Below are 18,847 nucleotides of genomic sequence, written 5' to 3' on the forward strand. Positions count from 1 at the left end.
CTGGGGTTCTAAGACAGGCAAGAAAAACAGAGGAACCCTAAAAGGGTAACAGCTAGTTATTCAAACTAGGCAAGCTTAGAGAGTTATGTATGTTGTTTGTCTATTTTTTTTTTAATTTTTTTCTTCATGAAAAATGCAAACTGACTTTCATTTCCAGTAACAAATCACTCTTAGGTTTTGGTCATGCCATCAACAGGAAACTCTACAGGCTGGCCATACACCTCCAAACTACTATAAATGGGCCCTATAACACTCTTGCATAGTGAGTGTCTCCATATGTCCAGTTAGGGCTCCACGTATGCCTTTTACGCTATAAGACAAAGATATTTTGAGAATAGGAACTGGGGCATTCATGAGCATCTCTGAGACCCTTCTAAAGAAATAAATGAGAAACGTGAGACAGAGGATAAAAATAATCAGACAGATATTACAGAACCCGATAGTCAAGACATTTTGCTCAGATGCTACTATGCTTTGCTCTACTGGTCTCTATAATGGATTTCTTTTACACATCTTATATGAAAAAGAAAGAAAGAAAGAAAGAAAGAAAGAAAGAAAGAAAGAAAGAAAGAAAGAAGGGAGGGAGGGAGGGAGGGAGGGAGGAAGGAAAGAAAGAAAAAAATAAATCTACAGTGTATCCTAAGCAGTTAGGGTGAAATCTGATTGAAATGCAATGCAGTACTTCTATTTACAGGCTTATACAAACAGAAGTTTTCTTAACTCATGAATAAAATTGAGTCCATGATGTTTCTAGGCTATTCTGTTTTCTCCTTCTAGAAACTCTCTAGCTGATGTGAGAAGGGGTGGGGAGAAGGCTAGGAATGAGAATGGAAATGTGTGTGGGGGGGACACATTTCTGCTGACTAGCTAGAGGTCTGGGATGGGGAGGATAGGGGAAATCTATGAGGATGACCCTAGCTGAGATTCCCCAGAGGGGAATTTGGAGACTGGTGGCCACCTCCTGTATCCAAGCAGGGCTTCTAAGGGAGGGAGAGGGACATCAATCTACCCACAAAACCTAAAATGTGTCTTTCCTACAAGATATGTAGGAATAAAGGTGGAGCAGAGAATGAAGGAATAGCCAACAAAAGACTGTCCCAACTTGAGACTTATCCCATGGGAGAGAGCCAACCCTTGACCCTATTAATGATACTCTGCCATGCTTACAGACAAGAACCCAACATAACTGTCTCCTGAGAGGCTTCATCAAGCAGCAGATGGAGGCAGATACAGACACCCAGAAGCAAGCATCAGTCAGAGTCTGGGGAGTCTTGTGGAGAGTCGAGATAGAACTGAGCAAGGCAGAGGGATTAAGGACACTACAAGAAGAACTACAAAGTCAATCTATTGTTTTTCTTTAATTCAGAAACATTTGTCGCTTCTGAATTATTATTATTATTATTGTCACTTCTAAATTATTTACACATAGCTCCCCCACCCACCAAGCATATTGCATTCCTTCATTCTCTGTTGCCAATAACATAGTGTCACAAACTCAGTTATAAAGACACAAGGTTCATTTTGGTTCATGATTCTGGAGGTTCAAAGTCAAAGGGGCCCATCTTGTAGGGTTCCCATGCTGGTGGTCCTGGAGGCAGCAGAGAGCCCGACAAGGACAAGTATCTATGAAGATCTCCATTTATTCCTTCTCTTAGAGTCTCCCAGGATGAAACCATGAGTCACAGCTCTAAAGAACATATTAGTTTTAATTATTCCCTAACGACTTGACCTCTAAACACTACAGTAAGACTCTGCTTCCATCTTCTCTCTCCAATCTCCCCTCCCTCTCCAGCATAGACTTCATCACCATGCCTTTTCTTCTAGTGTGTGCGCATCCCTGAGTCCCAATGTGACCTTCAGAGGAAGACTTTATTGAACAGTCAACACCAGTTTGGTTTGATCACTTAGAGTCAGAACTTTGAGTTCTATCAGTTCTCATGTATTCAAGTTCTCTTCTGTCTACCAATGTGTTCTTCCTGACTCTCTTACTGTATGTTAAAAGGCTTTCTTTTCTCTGCCTTTTCTCTAACACAGAGCACATTGGTACCTACATAATCAGCATCTGAATAATAAATAAATGTCTGAAAAGAAATAAATAGATGGTAGAGTTTAGGAGATTTCTCCACAAATTCACGCTAATGACATTGAAAGTTGCTTTCAATCTCCCTGCCAGTAGCCAAGGTACTGCCTGGAAGTTTAATCAACATGTGTTTTCCTTTTCTGTGTTTACCCATATGCAGCTTTCCTCTGCCCAACTATGCCCCCTCCTCAGATTGTACTTTATAGCAACTCAAAAGAATCCAAATTCTATAATTACTTTTCCATATTGAGGTACATTTTCTATATTTTTAATCCCAGTTACAAAAATAACACATCCTATTTTAGAACCACTGGTAAATTACACTCAAGTATAAACCACTATTCTGAGCTGTAAATGAAAATTCTTTGTTGGGTGACTATGTTGAAATGAAGAACAGGGTGCAGGCCTGACGGAAGTATTGTTTAATCATTTATACGCTGCTAAATATATATAGGAAGTGTTGGAGCTAAAATTCCCCACACTTCCGCCAGTGAGAAAACTGGAGGTGATAGCTCTCCTTTTAGCAATTCTTTTCATGTAGCTTCCAGCTGTCATCTAGAGGTTTGTTCTCACTGCTATATATGACCGGCTGTGTAATCTGGTCACATGGGGATGACCACAGGTGACCTGAAGGTTGACAAAAAAAAGAAGCTCAGTAATGGTCACATGCATTATTGCTAACAATCATTTGGTCACATATTGTATTTATTTAATTCGTTACCACCATTAGACAGGGACAGCTGATGACTGAATCAAGTTAAGGACCCATTTTTTTTTTCCAACTCAATTGGTGTTCTTTAGTTTGCATGCCCTCTTTCCCATCATGGAGCAGTCGGACAAAACCAGTTTGAACTAGATTCCCTGCTTTTGATCCCTGATCTATTTTGGTGGAAATATGAACAGGAGCAGATGTTAGACCCAGAAATAATGTCTCCTAAGTTTTACTTGTCTAACTGCATGATGTAGCTGTACCTAATAAGGTCATACGAATTCTGGGTTTAATAAGGCCATAATTTCCTTTAAGTTATTAATAAGACTGAAGAAAAGTAACATTACTTTAAGATTCAGTTTAAACTGAACCACAAACTTATTCAAGTAAGTGCTGTGTACTTTGAAATTTATACTATAGAGCATTTATCTAGATGGTATCAAACTCTTGGTAAATTACATCAAACAAATAGGGGGCTAGAAAGATGTCCCAGTGACTGCGTACACTGACTATTCTAGAGGACCCGAGATTGAATCCCAGCACCCACATGGTTTCTGACAACTGTGTCCAGTTCTAGGAGATCGGCCACCCTTTTCTGACATTTCATATACTTTTATACAATATGAATTTGATATAATATAAAATTTTAAAATTTAGAAAATATTTTGGCAATCGCAAAGGATAAGCTAAGATGAATACCTTCCATTAGCTTTGGTACTTTAGTTTCCGATCTCCAATTTACTAGTGTTAACACTGTTAAGAGTCTAACTGCAAATCAAAAAGTCCAAGTACGCTGTGTGGAAAGTATGTGAACTGCAAATACAGTGACTAATGGATCAAAGAAAGTTTAAGTTTAGTAAGTGGTAACCACATCATCTGTAGTCCAAGTACCAAACGGGAGCACTATGTTAATCTTCCTAAAAACACAATCTTGGGCATCATCAGTTGCTTGAATCAAATTCTTCCCTTGAACAAGGGTCTCACCGGATTCGTATAGAGATTAAAGCACACTGGTCAATGATCCTCGTCATTCATGAGCACATGCCAAGGACACCTCTGTGCAGAACTGAACTTCCAACTCTGAGAGCTCTCCTTTGCTTCTTGTTTGGTTTCTCAAGTTTCCATTCATATGCATGTTCTCAGCTCACTCATTCCATGTGCTTTTGCCGTTCTTCAACATGTACCAGCTTAAGGTCTGATTCACTCCCAATTTCTCATTTTTATGTAACAATGTTACTCTTTATATTTTCTCCTTTGCCTAAAGCAAGAAAAAGCTTCAAATGGTAACTTACAATGCCTGTATGTTCTGAAACAAAGTCTTCATTCTGGAATGAATGAGATGCTGGAAACTAGGGCATGTGGGCCTCTAGGACAGACATTCTGATCTCCCTCACCATCTCCCCCACCTCACCTTGTGAGAAGCCATTGTTGTCCTGAATAGAAACTATTGTTTCTAACTGAACATTAGAACAACACAGGAAGATACTAATCTAGGACAAAAATATACAAAAGTGTTTTCAGTTTTGCTTTTTGTTTGTTTGATCGTTTGTTTGTTTTGTATTTGGCCAATATTCGGCCAAACAGTTCTTCTGATGAGACTCTTGAGTGCAAAATGCAGGGAAAAAAATGTGGTGAAATCAAACCACATTATCAGCACATACAAAGGAAGACCTAATCATTCAGTCGTTCATTGTCACTTTAAAGACTGGATTTTTTTTTAATGACATTTCAGCAACATCTTTTGTCCATTTGTGAGAAGGAAAAACCCAGAAGCGTGTTACTGTCTAATTGTTTCAGTGCCCTAATGGTGCACTTCTGGACCGTACATAAAGTCAGTCACAGTTGGTCTGCAGGATCTAGCAGCCATAGAGACAAACAGAAGATGCATACCATACAGATGCTTATTAAAACTGTTTTACTTCAAGCCTTCTTTCAGCACTAAAATGGCTCTACAAATCTGTATGTTTAGCAAAATCAACATGAATTCCCAGTAAGTCTAAGTACTCTCATTTCTAATATACTTAAAGGAAAATCCCAGTTCGATATGAGCAAGTTCAATTAAAATTGCTGAAAGGTATTCATATTTCAATTGTATTTTCAGGAGATTTGGCAGAATTGTGTTGACTTATCATCAATATGATAATGCCATAGCTGAGAGAGATGTGTTTCATTTTTGGATATATTGAAAATATTACTTGTGAAATGAGACCTCCGAAAGTTACCCAGCTTCCACTGGTGGTCTATCTAGCAGGCTGTAAATAGATTTCATGTTCTATTCTCTAGCTATAGTTTCAGGTTTCTAAGTAGATACCTGTGTTAGAACAAAACATTTAAGAATATTTACATAGTTAAATTATAGAAATAAAATAATAATACATACTTCTCTGATCACATTACATTGTATAGAAATATATCAAATCCTAATTTCTTATTAAATGGTCTTTTAGACACATCACAGTAGAGATACAAAGTATAAGACATTAAATATCTTCCAGGTATTTATTTTTATTATATTGATATTACATTGTTCAATAAGATCAAGTCAAATATGTTTTACACCTAGCATATTCAATTAGAATCCAGAATCCACATAAGCTGCTTAATAGTAATACACGAATATATTCTCTATCATTTCTTGATATGTATGAGTGGTTAAAAATTAATTAATATATTCATTTATTCATCAATCTTAAGTGTTCGTACCACAAGAGACAGGTGAAGATAATATTTTCAGATTATTAATTTTCTTACCATGAACATATTTTACTTGATTGAAAAATTAGAAGTGTTGGGAGAATTGAAAATAATTTGATGCTCTGGTCGTGAGCCTTGGCCTTAAAGGACTTGAACCATGTGTCCTGATGGCAAGGCCTGATTACTGAAGACACTGCTTAGTTAAGTCATCGAACATGGGGAAGTGGAGCTTGTTCCCTGCTGGAAGCTTCATCCGCACTGACTAGATTCATTGTGCAAGAAGCTACTCTGCCTGATGCTGAAGGAGAAAAGTAATCGTCAATATCACCTATTTACAGACTCTGGAACTTACAGTAGTGATTACTAGTTCAACAGTGGCACAGACGTCATGACAGTAGATAATCACTTTTTAAAAATTAGATTTTAAGCCCATTCACTGAGACAGAATCCATACCGAATGCAGCTAACGTGACCAAATACTTGACACTAGATAAGTCATGGTCCTTAGGAAAAAAGCCTACTAGTATTATTCAGCTAAAGGGGCAATAAAATGACTCCTAGAGACATGTTGCTATGCCTTTAGATTAATGTATCACTCAAATCTCACCAGAGAGAGCCTTTTTCTTTCAGCAGATGGGATTAACTGAGAGACTGCACACACCCCAACTGGACAATGTGCACACAGTGAAAGACTGTAGATCATTTTATCTTAAGAGCTATGTCTTTATCAAAATGCTCCCATTAAAGCTCAGGAACCTATGATGAACAGGAGGGAGAAATATTGTAATAGCCACAGGTAGCGAATGACTCCAAGGAAACAGTGCCTTTCAGACACAACAGGACCAACATATGAACCCATGGAGACTGTAACAGCGTGCACAGTACCTGTGCAGGTACAAAAATGACAAAAGACTCCAGCACTGAGAAAGGGCAGTGGATGTATAGTTACATTCCTAACCAGGAATCTATTGAAATGGATGCTCCCTGGGGAAGGGAAAACTGAGTTTTCTCTAAAGGAATGTCACTGGAAGTTTCAACCACATTCCAGTGCGGGCCTTGGAACAGAAGTAGTGGATCAACACAAAACGGACTCTGTGGGGTTTCAGCCAGGAGGAAGTTGGATGTTGCCTTGGTATTTTTTGTCTTATTGGAATTCATTTGTTTTGATTATCTTTTCTTTTGGTTGTTTGCTGTTTGCTTTTGTTTGAGAGAGACAACATGAAGCTGAATGGGTAGGAAGATGGGGAAGATCTGGAAAGAAAAAGAATAGGATCAAAATATATTGCATGAAAATAATTTCGTTTCTACAGTGAATTTTATCCTAGTGTTCTTTCTTCAGAGTTTTGAAATATGAGGCATGAAGAAATAAGATTCTGTTACAAAGCAGTAAAGTCTTCATATAGTGCAAACACAATGTACAGTTTGGGATATGGAAACATGGGGGATGTGGACGGGGTCTGCTAGTTAATTAAGGTTTCAAGTTTAAGGTTTTCATTTACGTTGTTCCCAGAAGACATAATGAGAAACATGGGTAAATTTTCTGTAAAACAGAAAACATCCATATACTCCTGTCTACTTTATTAGACTTCCTGGGGCTTAGTGACTTTCTTAGTTCCCAGAGAGGTACACTCTCTCAGAGAAAATAACAGTGGATAAGAAAAGGAGAAACATTGAAAACAAAGGTTTGAAGAGCTTTCAATGCCAAGTACAATAGTATTTGTACTCTATCTGCTTGGCAACTGAGAGCTTGAAGTTTCGGGCCTGAAACTTGGCTCAATTTGGCCCAATCGATAAAAGTGCTATCTCACCCAAGGGACCCATGGTAGGAAGAGGACTGGTTATAAAAAGTTGCCCTATGGCTTCTACATATTCACACAGCCATGTGCATGTGCACACGCACACACACACACGCATCATGTACAGGCAATACAGATACTAATAAATAATTTTCTGAGACAGGGTCTCTTGTAGTCCAGACTGTCCTGCAACTTGCCATGCATGCCAGGATGGTCTCAAACTCATGGAGATATGTCTGCTTTTGCCTTTTGGCTTCTTGAGATTAAAGTATACATGACCATCTGCAGCATAAATTAATGTCAAGAGACAGAATTGCAAGTATTGTCCCGAAATACAGAAGAGTTCAGGTGTAACGTGCAACAGGCAATTTGGCTATTAGACGATAAATCTGGTTTGGAAACCACATTTGTCAGACTTTAATGTATTTATTCTTGTCGACATCAAATACCAAATTAAAGTACAAAGCTGAGTAAGTGAGAGAATACTGTTATTCCTCCTGATATATGTGATAGACAGTCTCTCACGTTCCTACCAATACCCCACCTCACTGATATACAGGTCCCTTCTCCAGTGAATCAGGATTGGCTTTTATACCTAACATGAATTAGTGCAAGTATACTATTTTAGTTTAGGACATAAATACATTTCTGCCCTTCTTATTCCTTGGATCACTCGCTCTGGTAAGGGCTAGGTGCAGTGTGCTAAGAACACACAAACAGTATCATGGCGATAGCCACCTTTGGAAGAAAATACATTTTTTAGCATTAAATCCAGCTCTGTGCGTCTTTGGAAGTGGATCAAGCATGGAGTACAGTGACCATCAACATGGGATGACACTCAGGGGGGGAAACAGTTTCTGATCCATAAAATTATCAGAGAATAATATATGTTTATATTTGCTTCAAGATGCCAAGATCCAGGGAATAATCAAAAAATAATACAAAAGAAAAAAGAAAAATCTGAGACATCAACTCAACATGTAGACTTTCTAGAGAAAACATTATTTTTATAAATAAGTCCAATTATGTTTCTATGGGTATCACTGAACACATTCTAGTATCAGTAGAGTAGCTATGTATGAGAGAACATGTGCATTCCAATTAAACTATCGTTGGGAGATATAAGAAAGTTTTGTGAAGCTATTAGCTTCACTTGGCAGAAGCAGCAGACAGAGAGCATGAGAGTTAATTAATGTGCTTTGAATTTCAGCTCTACCACCCACCTAAGTCATTACACTTTTCACTGGGATGCCCTACTAACCATCACTAGGTTGAAAAAAAAACAAAACATAAGGAAGAGATGTACACACTGTTCTAAAATCACATGCCAGGACCACAGAGGAAGAAGACCACAGATTTAAGGAAAGCCATGTTCAAATCTCAGCTCCGTTGCTTACAGTTTGTGGAACACTGGATACCTTACTCTTTCTGAATATCACATAAAGGAGACATTGTGAGATGGATAGAAGATACATGGCCCCTGTCCAATAGAGCACATGGCATAGAACAGCTTTTCATGGATTTTTTTTGACACTGAGTTATTTTAGTTCTATCAAGTTGAGACCTGATATAGATATTCTTTGTATTTTCATGAAGCTAGTGAACATAAAACATACAGTATACTCCTTGAAAGTCATATGCTTAATATGTGAATTTTATTCAATTGTATTTAAGTTGCTTAGGGTGGAAATACAATTAACTATAAACATGTCTATGTATTTATTAATTTAATGCAACATGAACTTGCTCCTCTCTCTCTCTCTCTCTCTCTCTCTCTCTCTCTCTCTCTCTCCCTCCCTCCCTCCCTCCCTCCCTCCCTCCCTCCCTCCCTCTGTGTGTGTGTGTGTCTTTGATGAGTATGAAGTGGAAACAAAAGCCTGCCTGATATAAACTAAAACAGATACCGAGACTTTATCAATTTTGTGTTTTAATAACACAAAAATAATTGAATGTTTTTCTTGATCTCAAAACCATTCTTTATATTAGAAATATTGCAATAAATACTACCAACACATAAGCATGGCAGTGTTATGTTATCATGAATTGTACCTAATATGTATGTGTCAGCTAACAGCCCAACATTTAACAACGTATTTATTTTTCTTTCAGAATCTTTCTCATGCTTTTGGATAACTTGGATCAATTGCTTGGATCATCTTCCTGAGGAACGTTAAGCTATCATTTTCTTTCCTTTTTATTGACATCTTTTTGTTGAAAGCCAGGTAATTCACAATCACTAGAATCTGAATTATGCTGTATGAAATCAGCCTGCAGTTCTGCACTCTTCTTACAGGTTGGCAACACAATCATCAGAACCAGCCAGACCACATCACTGAGAGGTGAACTAGAATGGGCAGCTTTACATGTATGTGTGTGCTAGATTCATAAAGCAAAACAGACAAACGAACTCCTTGCAATCTTTCATTCTGTTTATAATACACTGTCAGAAGAGTGCACGCGCCTTTCTGATGTCTGTTTTGTACTGTGTACGTATGGATTCCTAACTGATTAGAAGAATGCTCATTATCAATATTTTCATTGGATACTTGTTTCGGAGGTATCATGAAATTATATCCCAATATTTAAAAAGATTTATTTTTTTTATGTTTATGAGTCTGTCTGCCTGACCACCATTTGCAAGCCCATGCCTGCAGAAGTCAGAAGAGTGGACTAGATCTCCATGAAGCGGAGTTAGAGATGATGAGAGCAACCCTGTGGGGCTAGAAACTGAAACCCAGCCCTCTGCAAGAGCAGCAAGGTGCTGTTATTTCTCCCAGGTTGATCTAATTCTGGGTGACATTTTCTACACTCTTTGTATACTAGAAAACCCTGGGATTAAGCCTCACAAACTGCTTTCTATGTGCTACTGTGACAATCTGCTTTTCTAGACTGCAATCTCAAGAAGAAGGGCTGTGTCATATTTACTTGTATGTCCTCAAGTATGTGGGAAATGCAAGAGTTGTTAAATATTTGAAAAGGTTCTTTTTGTACCATACTAAATATATTACTCCCAGGCTTGTTCGCAACACTCTACCAGCTTACACATGAAATCTCTAAAATGCCCTCAAATTTTCCAAAATGTTGCTATGAGATAATTTCTTTAGGTCTACCCATTTGAGTGATCCCATGTATTAAAATTAGTTTTAAAAGAATCTCATTCTTAGATCTAGAATTCAAGGCCAATTCCAGTTGAACTCAAGCCTGGTGTTTTTTGATGTAATGAAGGGCAAGAGCATTAACCTTTGTGTGTCTGTCAACATGTTCTGACAAGTGTAGTCACTTTAAGGGGTTGCTCAACACCATCGTACTCAGAGCAATTTTAATCAGAAAGTAGATGTGGAATAACCTGGTATTGAAGAGAAACCGCTCTTCAGTTCTAGGCACTGTATGTCACACAATATATGCTCAGCAAAAGTTCGCTGAAAAAGTGGTTATTATTCTAACTGCATTTATTGGTTTTTGTTTTTTTGGTGTGCGTGTGTGTGCGTGTGTGTGTAGGTGTGTGTGTGTGTGTTTGTGTGTGTCCAGTCTTTCTCATTTAAATTGACTATCACATTATGACCCATGCCTGGAGACACGGGAGCCTCATTCTCGTTTCCCAATTAAAGAAGTCAGGGCAGATAAGAAGACTAAGAACTTGCTATTCTACAGTTCCTAAAGTGAAGCACTTGCTGAGATTACATGAATACAGCCATGGAGTCGTAGGGTTCCCACTCATTATTAGCCTTGTTTTGTTGCTTATGAAGGCAAGCTCTGGGGCAGGTAGTGTAACTGATTGAAGAGCCTTATGCTGAGCACTCTGAAACCTCCATCTCTGCCCTACAGATGCCTCGCTTCCCACAGGCTGCTTAAAGCCCATCCCTAAGTAGGGCTGGGGAACCAAGCCTGCTGTGTTCTTAGTAGACAGTGTCTAAGCTCATCTGACCCCCAACACTGGAACTGTATGTCTCTAGCAACCTTGAGAAAGCTCATTTAGTCTACACAATGACTGTAGACCTTTTTATTTTCCCTTCCTTCCTCTATGGGCCTGAGGTGTCACTAAGGAGTAGCCCAGCCATTTTCTCTGTTTTCTCTCACACAGCACATTAACCCTTTTTGAATCAGCTTCTCTAGGAACTTCGACGACCCCATTCTGATTAGTTAGTTATCCCAGGAAGCCCTGTAGAAAGGAACCGGACAAGGTTCCCTATTGAGAAAGCAAAACACTTCCTGAAGGGAAGAAGATACTAGGGAGAAAGTTCTGCCTTTCTAAAGGGTTTTTAGCAGAATGTACTCAGAATCGTTGGTAGAGTCACCTTTGTAATACAAAAAGGAGTAAGACCCTCAAGGGGACTCAGTCGCTTTGGAACGCTATGAAGTGTGTTGCAGTTGTTATCCTAAAAGCTAGTTAAGATTCATGACAGCAAGGCCTTTTTAACAGCAATCCTTTAGATAGCCAAGGGAAGGATGTCTGTTAGAAAGACAGAGGGCAAAAAAAAATCTGTCTCTCTTTTGGATATATTATTAGAGATGAAGTAAAGTCTTAGGTAGGAGATGATGGAGACCAGGAAGAGGAGGGACAGGCTGAAAGGCAGTGAATTCCCTGCCACAGGAAGGACTTTTCTGCACAAAGGCAGTTCAGGGAACAGAGGTACAGAAGAATCTAAAAGACCAAGGGCTTGGGCTTACTGCCTAGAGACCTGAACAGCTGAATATGTGTTCTGCCCCCAAAAGACTACCCAAGAGTTTTAAATAGTGAAATTGTCTTTTATTAAAAAGCCTTTCTTTTTAGACTATTGTATACACTACTTTAAAAGAATTTTATAGTGCAGGCATTTTATTATTTTCAGTGCCTTGGAAGGATAGCTGGTCTACTGTGCTTATCACTTGTATCACAGACTGGTTTCACTAATCGATCATATTTTATGAATAAAGATTCGAAAATAATAAAGGCAACTGACTTTGAGTGTTTTTCCATATAACACAATTAACATTACCTTTAAGTAATAAAGTCTCGGAGAGATTAGGTGAGTGTGGCTAAAATCACAGGGCCAGTGATTTTCATCTATGGATTTTCATCTCCAAAGTCTAAACTTTGTGAATTTCTTACAATCATTTCCAAAGTTACCAAAATTGTCCCTGTGGTAAAAACAATAAGGGAAAGCAAGCCCCAGAATATTTACTCCTTCTCTGAAGAGTCTTACAAACAGAAAGACCAAAATGGATACTGCTCAGTCTGCCCAAATATCCATACCTATCTCTGAGAAAAACAAAAATACAACAAAACCTATGTATCAAAGCCTGTCACTGTTGATCTACTTCTCAAAACCAGAGATCATGTTTTCCCAGACAGAAATCAAAGAGAAAAAAGAAAGGGAAATATATGTTAAGTTTCTGAAGTCAGAGTATCACAGTAAAATAATAATCCACAATATTGGGTCTATATCTATTAAAATTCTATAATAAAATCAAAATGCAAATTAATATCTTGATTAGTACCTATTCTGTATTACCTTTTACCATGAATTCTCCCAAATAAGAAAAATATGGCCGCATGCCATAAAATCACAAAAGCAGGTCTTAATATATGATAAAATAATACACAAATTTTCTCTCTTAATTGTTATCATTTGATCTACATGGTATCATCAGGATAGCTAAGACTCATGACCTCATTTGCTTTCCAAATATTTTGCTGACTAAATTCGCTTAAGAAATCTCAGATAGAATAACAGTATAATGTTCAACTCACCACCAAAAGTAAAGGACGGCAACAGTGTTCTAAGAGCAAACACACGCCTCCCCAAATACCCATAAATCCAATTTCACTTAAAATTCATACCAATGTTTAACAACCATCAACCCCATGTCCTCAGAGCTCTGACATGACTTAAAGAATCAAACAAACCACTCAATATAAAATCATGATGGGCCATGGTTGTTTGTTCCTCTTACATTAGAAGTCACAAGGCCCCCTCACAGAGGATGAATCACATGACCCCCTTTAAGCTTTGCCTTAGCTTCTCTGTGAGTGTAACTAGGTCCAATTAGTGCTCCCGCTTTAGTATGCTTTCTATTTAAATGGTTGACAGTACTGTCTAAAGTCCAGCTCACAATTCACTGAACTAGTTGGTAAGTTCTCTGTTCTTGAGGAGGTGGCCTTTCCATCCTCTATAGTGCTGAATCCAGCAGCTAATTTTGATTTTTGATCTACTCGTTGTCTTCCCTGAAACCCCCTTCACTTGCTCTCAGGATCTCTCTTTGTCTCTGGGTTTCCTGCTTCTACTGTAGTCTCACATGGAGAAATATCCATGGTTCACTACTAGAATATTCTGTTTTCTACCTGTTCTGTTCTCATTTTTTTGTTGTCTTTGCCAGTTCATGTTTTTAAATGTAAACTCTTTATTGGAAACTAAAAATATTGTCCTGCCTAAAACATTTATGCCTGTCTTAAAGAACCTGTTATATCTCCATTGTGGCAACAGACACTTCAGATTTATCTTGCCTGAAACTGAGTTTCTGACTTTGTCTTGCTCCATTACATGCACACACACACACACACACACATACACACACACACACTAATGTATTCAAACCAGATATAATCATGTTGACTCATATCTTCCACATGCAATCTTAAAAGTCAGGACATCCTTCGGTTCTACTTGTAAATTATACCTTGAGTCAATCTATCTCTTATTACCAAATAGCTATTACCCTCATCAAAGTCATTACCTCTGTTATACTGGCCTCAATTGGTAGTTCTGCTATTAACCTTTGTATACCTGTAGGTCAAGCTTAGCACAGCAATTAGAGTGAATTGGGAGGAAATGTATCTCCAACCATCTTGCTTTTCTGGCTAAAGTCTGCATTATCCAGAGCAATATTGAAAAGCCTTTCACTGACTGATAAAGATTTGCCATTTTGGACCTCTTTGCCCCTTGACCTCTGCAGCAGATATTCAGCCTTCCCTGCTGGTTCTTGACTATTCTGGCAGAGTTCCACTAAGTGGATATTATCCTCATGCCTAGAGCAGCCCGGATTCATAATTTGCCTTGTTTTTAGTGAAATGTCGTTTTTCAAGACTAGTAACACCTCACCATAGCGTATCTTGATCCTCTTTTCTTTTTAGGATTCTCTTTAAAGCTTTTAAAAAATATTATAGATACTATATTTTACCATGAGTCACTTCCAATAGAATGCAAGCAACAAAAGAGATTTTTTTTTTGTCTAACTACTCTGTCCTTAGAATAATACTACTTTACTGACCTGTAGCATGATATATGAATACATGAAATAGCTTTCATTTTTGTTTATTTTGGGGATTATAATATAATTACACCTTCATCCTTTCCCTTTTCTCTTTCTGAACCTGCTTATATACCTCTTCCTATTGCTAATCCAAATTCCTGGATTTCTGTATATTAAATATTGTTATATGCATGTAAAAAATTTTTTTTGTTCCTACATATAACCTGATCAGTCTGTATACTACTTCTTATGTGTATGTTTTCAGGATTAACCATTTGGTACTGAATAACTAATTAGCATTCTCTTCCATGGGAGGACTATTTCCTCCTCCCTCAGCTTCCTTTAGTTGCCTGAGGTTCTTTGTCTAGGGTTGAGGAACCATGGCCTTTCTCCTGTCCACTATTGCATATCTATCATTGCTATCCTTTGTCCAAACTCATGTTTAGAAAGTCTTGTTGGTGAAGCTTTATGAGAGTAGCTTCTGATGTCACTAAAAGACACAATCTCACAGGAACTCCCTGATCCTCTGGCTCTTACATTCTTTCTACCTCCTCTTCCTCAATACTCTCTGAGCTTTAGGTACAGGGATTTTTTTTTTTCCGAAGATACATCCACTGGGACTGGGCTCTACAACTTTGCGCTTTTGATGTTTGTGTACTGCTCTGTATCAGCTGCAAAAAGAAGTTTCCTCCATGAAAGGCAATAACTACACTTCTCTGTGGATATAAGGACACATATTTAGAGTGTACTTAGTAACTGTACTGGTTTACCCAAGTGATGGTTGTAGATTATTTTCCAATATCTATGACTTCACTAGCCCCCAGGGAGTAAGCTTGGTTTCCAATATCGGGCAGGATTTTCCTCTTGTTGAGAGGGCCTTAAGCCTAATTATAAAGAAGTTGATTACCACATTACACTACTGCACTTCAAAGATTTCTGGCCATGCTGGTCCTTGTGGTTCATAGGTGTGACAGCTAGATAAGACACTTTGGGGTTCCCCACTTGCAAACCTTGCATAGCATCTTCTGATACTACAAAAGCTAGCCTCAGGGAAGAGGCATTCAGACCAGTCCTAGGTCAGGAGCCTCTAAGCCCTTTGTCTGAAACACAGCATCTTCAGCAATAGTGACTTACCTTCCACTTCTAGGGCACAAGCAAAGACAACGGGAATTGCTTATATGTTTTGGAAGTCTCTGAGACAACCCTGATCACACAACTCTAAAAAGGGCTTCTCATGCCTGATTGTTGGGGATTTTATTAGGTCTTTGGCTCTTGGAAGTATCACTGCCTTCTTAGATGAGAAAACTTTACTTAAACTATTTATGCATATTTATACATAGAGGATTGTTTAGCTTGCTTTTTTTTTGTTGTTGTTTTAAATTAACAAGTAGTAGTAGTATGGTTCTTGGTATTTTGGCCCCTTCTTTCCTTCTTCTGCAATTATCTTCCTCCCTAATTAGAGACTCCCTCTATTTTTCCCATTCCCACTTGTACCCTTCCATTCCCCTCTCTATGGCTCTCTCACCTCCCACTCCAGGAATGGTTCTTTCTACTGTGTTGGTTTCTGTAGTTACTCCAGGTTATGTATTCACATCTTAAAATCTGGAACTCGGAGCTTCAAATGACATAGAATATGTGAATGTGACATTTATCTTCCTGAAGCTGGGTGACCTGACTCAATGTGACATTTATATAAAATAATTTTAATAAATAAAAAATTTAAATAAACACACACTGACTGCGTAACATGCTATATGCCCACTCTGTTTCTGTCTTTCAATTTTTTTTCTCTTTTAAGGTCAGTTTTTAAGGTTTGTAATAGGTTTGTTAATACAGCAGTGAAGCTCTTTTGAATGCCTTTAGAAAGATGGAGAAACAAAGTCCCTGCATTTAGAGATAGCTGAAGACAAACCACCTGAAATCTCAGGAAGCCAAGTGCAGTCCTAGCTGGCTACCACAGTAGTAACGTGTGTAGGCCCTGGCCACCAAAAAAAAAAAAAAAAAAAAAATCTACTACTGGAGTAACATCAGTGAAACTGTTTATAATTAAATTAAATACTAGCATATAAAAGTGCTAAATGTATGATAAATGTTAACAAAAACAAGCAGCTGTTGTCACCTCATTCAAGATCCATTGTGTGTTCTCTCTCCATGTCTGTACAGACTCCTCCTGGACTCCCAGGTAGTTTATGATGCAGTATATGCCCTTTTCTAAAGGTAATCCTTTAAAAGATATTCTAATCAGTTAATAACATAAATATTTCAGTAAGTTCATGACACAATAAAACTTCCTCCCTACAGCAAAATAAATGAAGACTCTCATTTTAAGACAGTGTCAGGATTGGATGTCACTGATATCACTCACCAACTGTCTGTCAATATTACATTTTCCCATAATAGACAGAAGAACAATTGCTATTTGCATAGTATCAGCATCTAATGTGTATTTATAGGAACATATAACTAAAGTCTTTTTTAAATGCTTACGGATCATTCTTCGCTCAAATATATTTAAAATAACACTGTAGAAAAAAAATAAGTATTTCTGGAGATGGAAAGGTAAATTCTGAATGCCCATAAAGCAGTGGTTACAACGATAACCCTCTTGCTAGTACTCCGTGTCAGCACAGTAGTTCTTTCCTAATGCTGAGATCCTTCATGTTGTAGTGATGACCCCCAACAATAGAATTATTTTCATTGCTACTTCATAACTGTAATTCTGCTACTATTATGAACGGTAAAGTAAATATCTGATAAGCAGGATACCTGTCATGTGACCTCTGTGAAAAGGTCATCAACTTCCCAAAAGGTCACATATATAAAAATCAGAAGCCTGTGATCTAGTTGTTAGAAAACCAGGCACCAAACAGCAAATCAAAGGACAGAATGGGAAGACAGCCAAAATCATAAGCCACCAACAAAATGAACCCAGAAATTAACAAGGAAGATTACTCATTATCATGAAAAATAATTTAGTGTGGTAATGCACGGTTAGTTTAATATCCAAGCCAATTAACACAAAACACCAAAAAAATAGAATAAAGCACCTAGGACATACATAAATGAGATTTTTAGATTCTTCAGTCTTATTGCTAGTCATGTTTTTACTTAGCTCTCTTAGTAGATAGGAAGTTATACCTCATTCTGACTTTGATGTTCAACAAATATGCAGATTCCTAATGAATAAAAGGGTTGGACATCTCCTGTGTGTTTATTGATCATTATATACTAGTTCTGTATTTAACATTTTGTAGAATTGGCAAATGCTATGTCTGCTTTGGGAATCAGTTTACCAATTCCACACAATGTTGAATATAGAATAGCTATGTAATCATATACATAGCAGAAAAATATGTTCACACACAAATTTCCGTGATGCACATATGAATAAGATTCAAAAAAAAGTCAAAACCTAGAAACAGCTTCAGCTTCTCAACTGATTGCCACATAAACAGAAGTTTCATAAACATATAATGACACAGTATTCAGAAATAAAAGTGAACAAAACACAAATATACACTACAACAAAGGTAAACCTCAAAAGTGTGCTCAGTGATATGAACAAATAAAAAATCACATTTGTATGATTCTCTCTCCATAAAACATTTAGATTCAATAAACCCATAAAGAAAAAAATGCAGGTAAGTATGCACCCACCGTTTATGGTAAGATTATATAGACAGTAAGTGCTAATATCTATAATTTTATTAGGGAGTATGGAAAACATGCTTCTTTATGTTTGTGATGTTTACAAAATTCTGCAAATATACTAATATCACTGAGTTGTGTACTTCTGCAGGGTAAGTTTTAAGTATATATCATATATGTCAAAATATGGTTATTTAAAAACAGCAGTTCTCAGACTGGGTTTTACTACATCTAACATGAAAAGAAGGACAAATTGGGCCAAGCCAAGAGTAACAATGGGGTTAGGTTTATAACTAACATTGCCCCCTCCTCTTCCAAGACAGTCTTGCCTCTTGGGTTCCCAAGTATTCAGTCCATACTTTCACATGAGAGCCTACTCATACTTCCATCTGTGTTCTTGTCTTTATTCCTATAGGAATTTGTAAGGGTCATATATTTGGTCTTGTTCTTCCTAAAAAGTAATTGCATTTAGCAGAGCTCATATATACAACAGAAATCAATGCCCAGAGACTAATGGCATACTGTCCACATCCAACCAAACGCAAACATTTCTTAATGATCATCATAGCCCATGACAACTGAAACATAACAAAGAGATCTATTTGAAGACATGGTTTGCATCATATAGTTATTTTCTCTCTCCCTCTCTCTCTCTCTCTCTCTCTCTCTCTCTCTCTCTCTCTCTCTCTC

General features: G+C 37.6%; 1 protein-coding gene across 7 annotated transcripts in view; it reads right to left on the reverse strand.

Annotated features, from left to right (window-relative positions):
• Positions 1-18,847, reverse strand: part of Rims1 (regulating synaptic membrane exocytosis 1) — a 481,904-nt gene that overhangs the window by 336,730 nt on the left and 126,327 nt on the right. The window lies entirely within an intron of this gene.

The sequence above is a fragment of the Grammomys surdaster genome, unplaced genomic scaffold, assembly GCF_004785775.1.
Source record: "Grammomys surdaster isolate TR1022 unplaced genomic scaffold, NIH_TR_1.0 171, whole genome shotgun sequence".
NCBI classification, from domain to species: Eukaryota; Metazoa; Chordata; class Mammalia; order Rodentia; family Muridae; genus Grammomys; species Grammomys surdaster.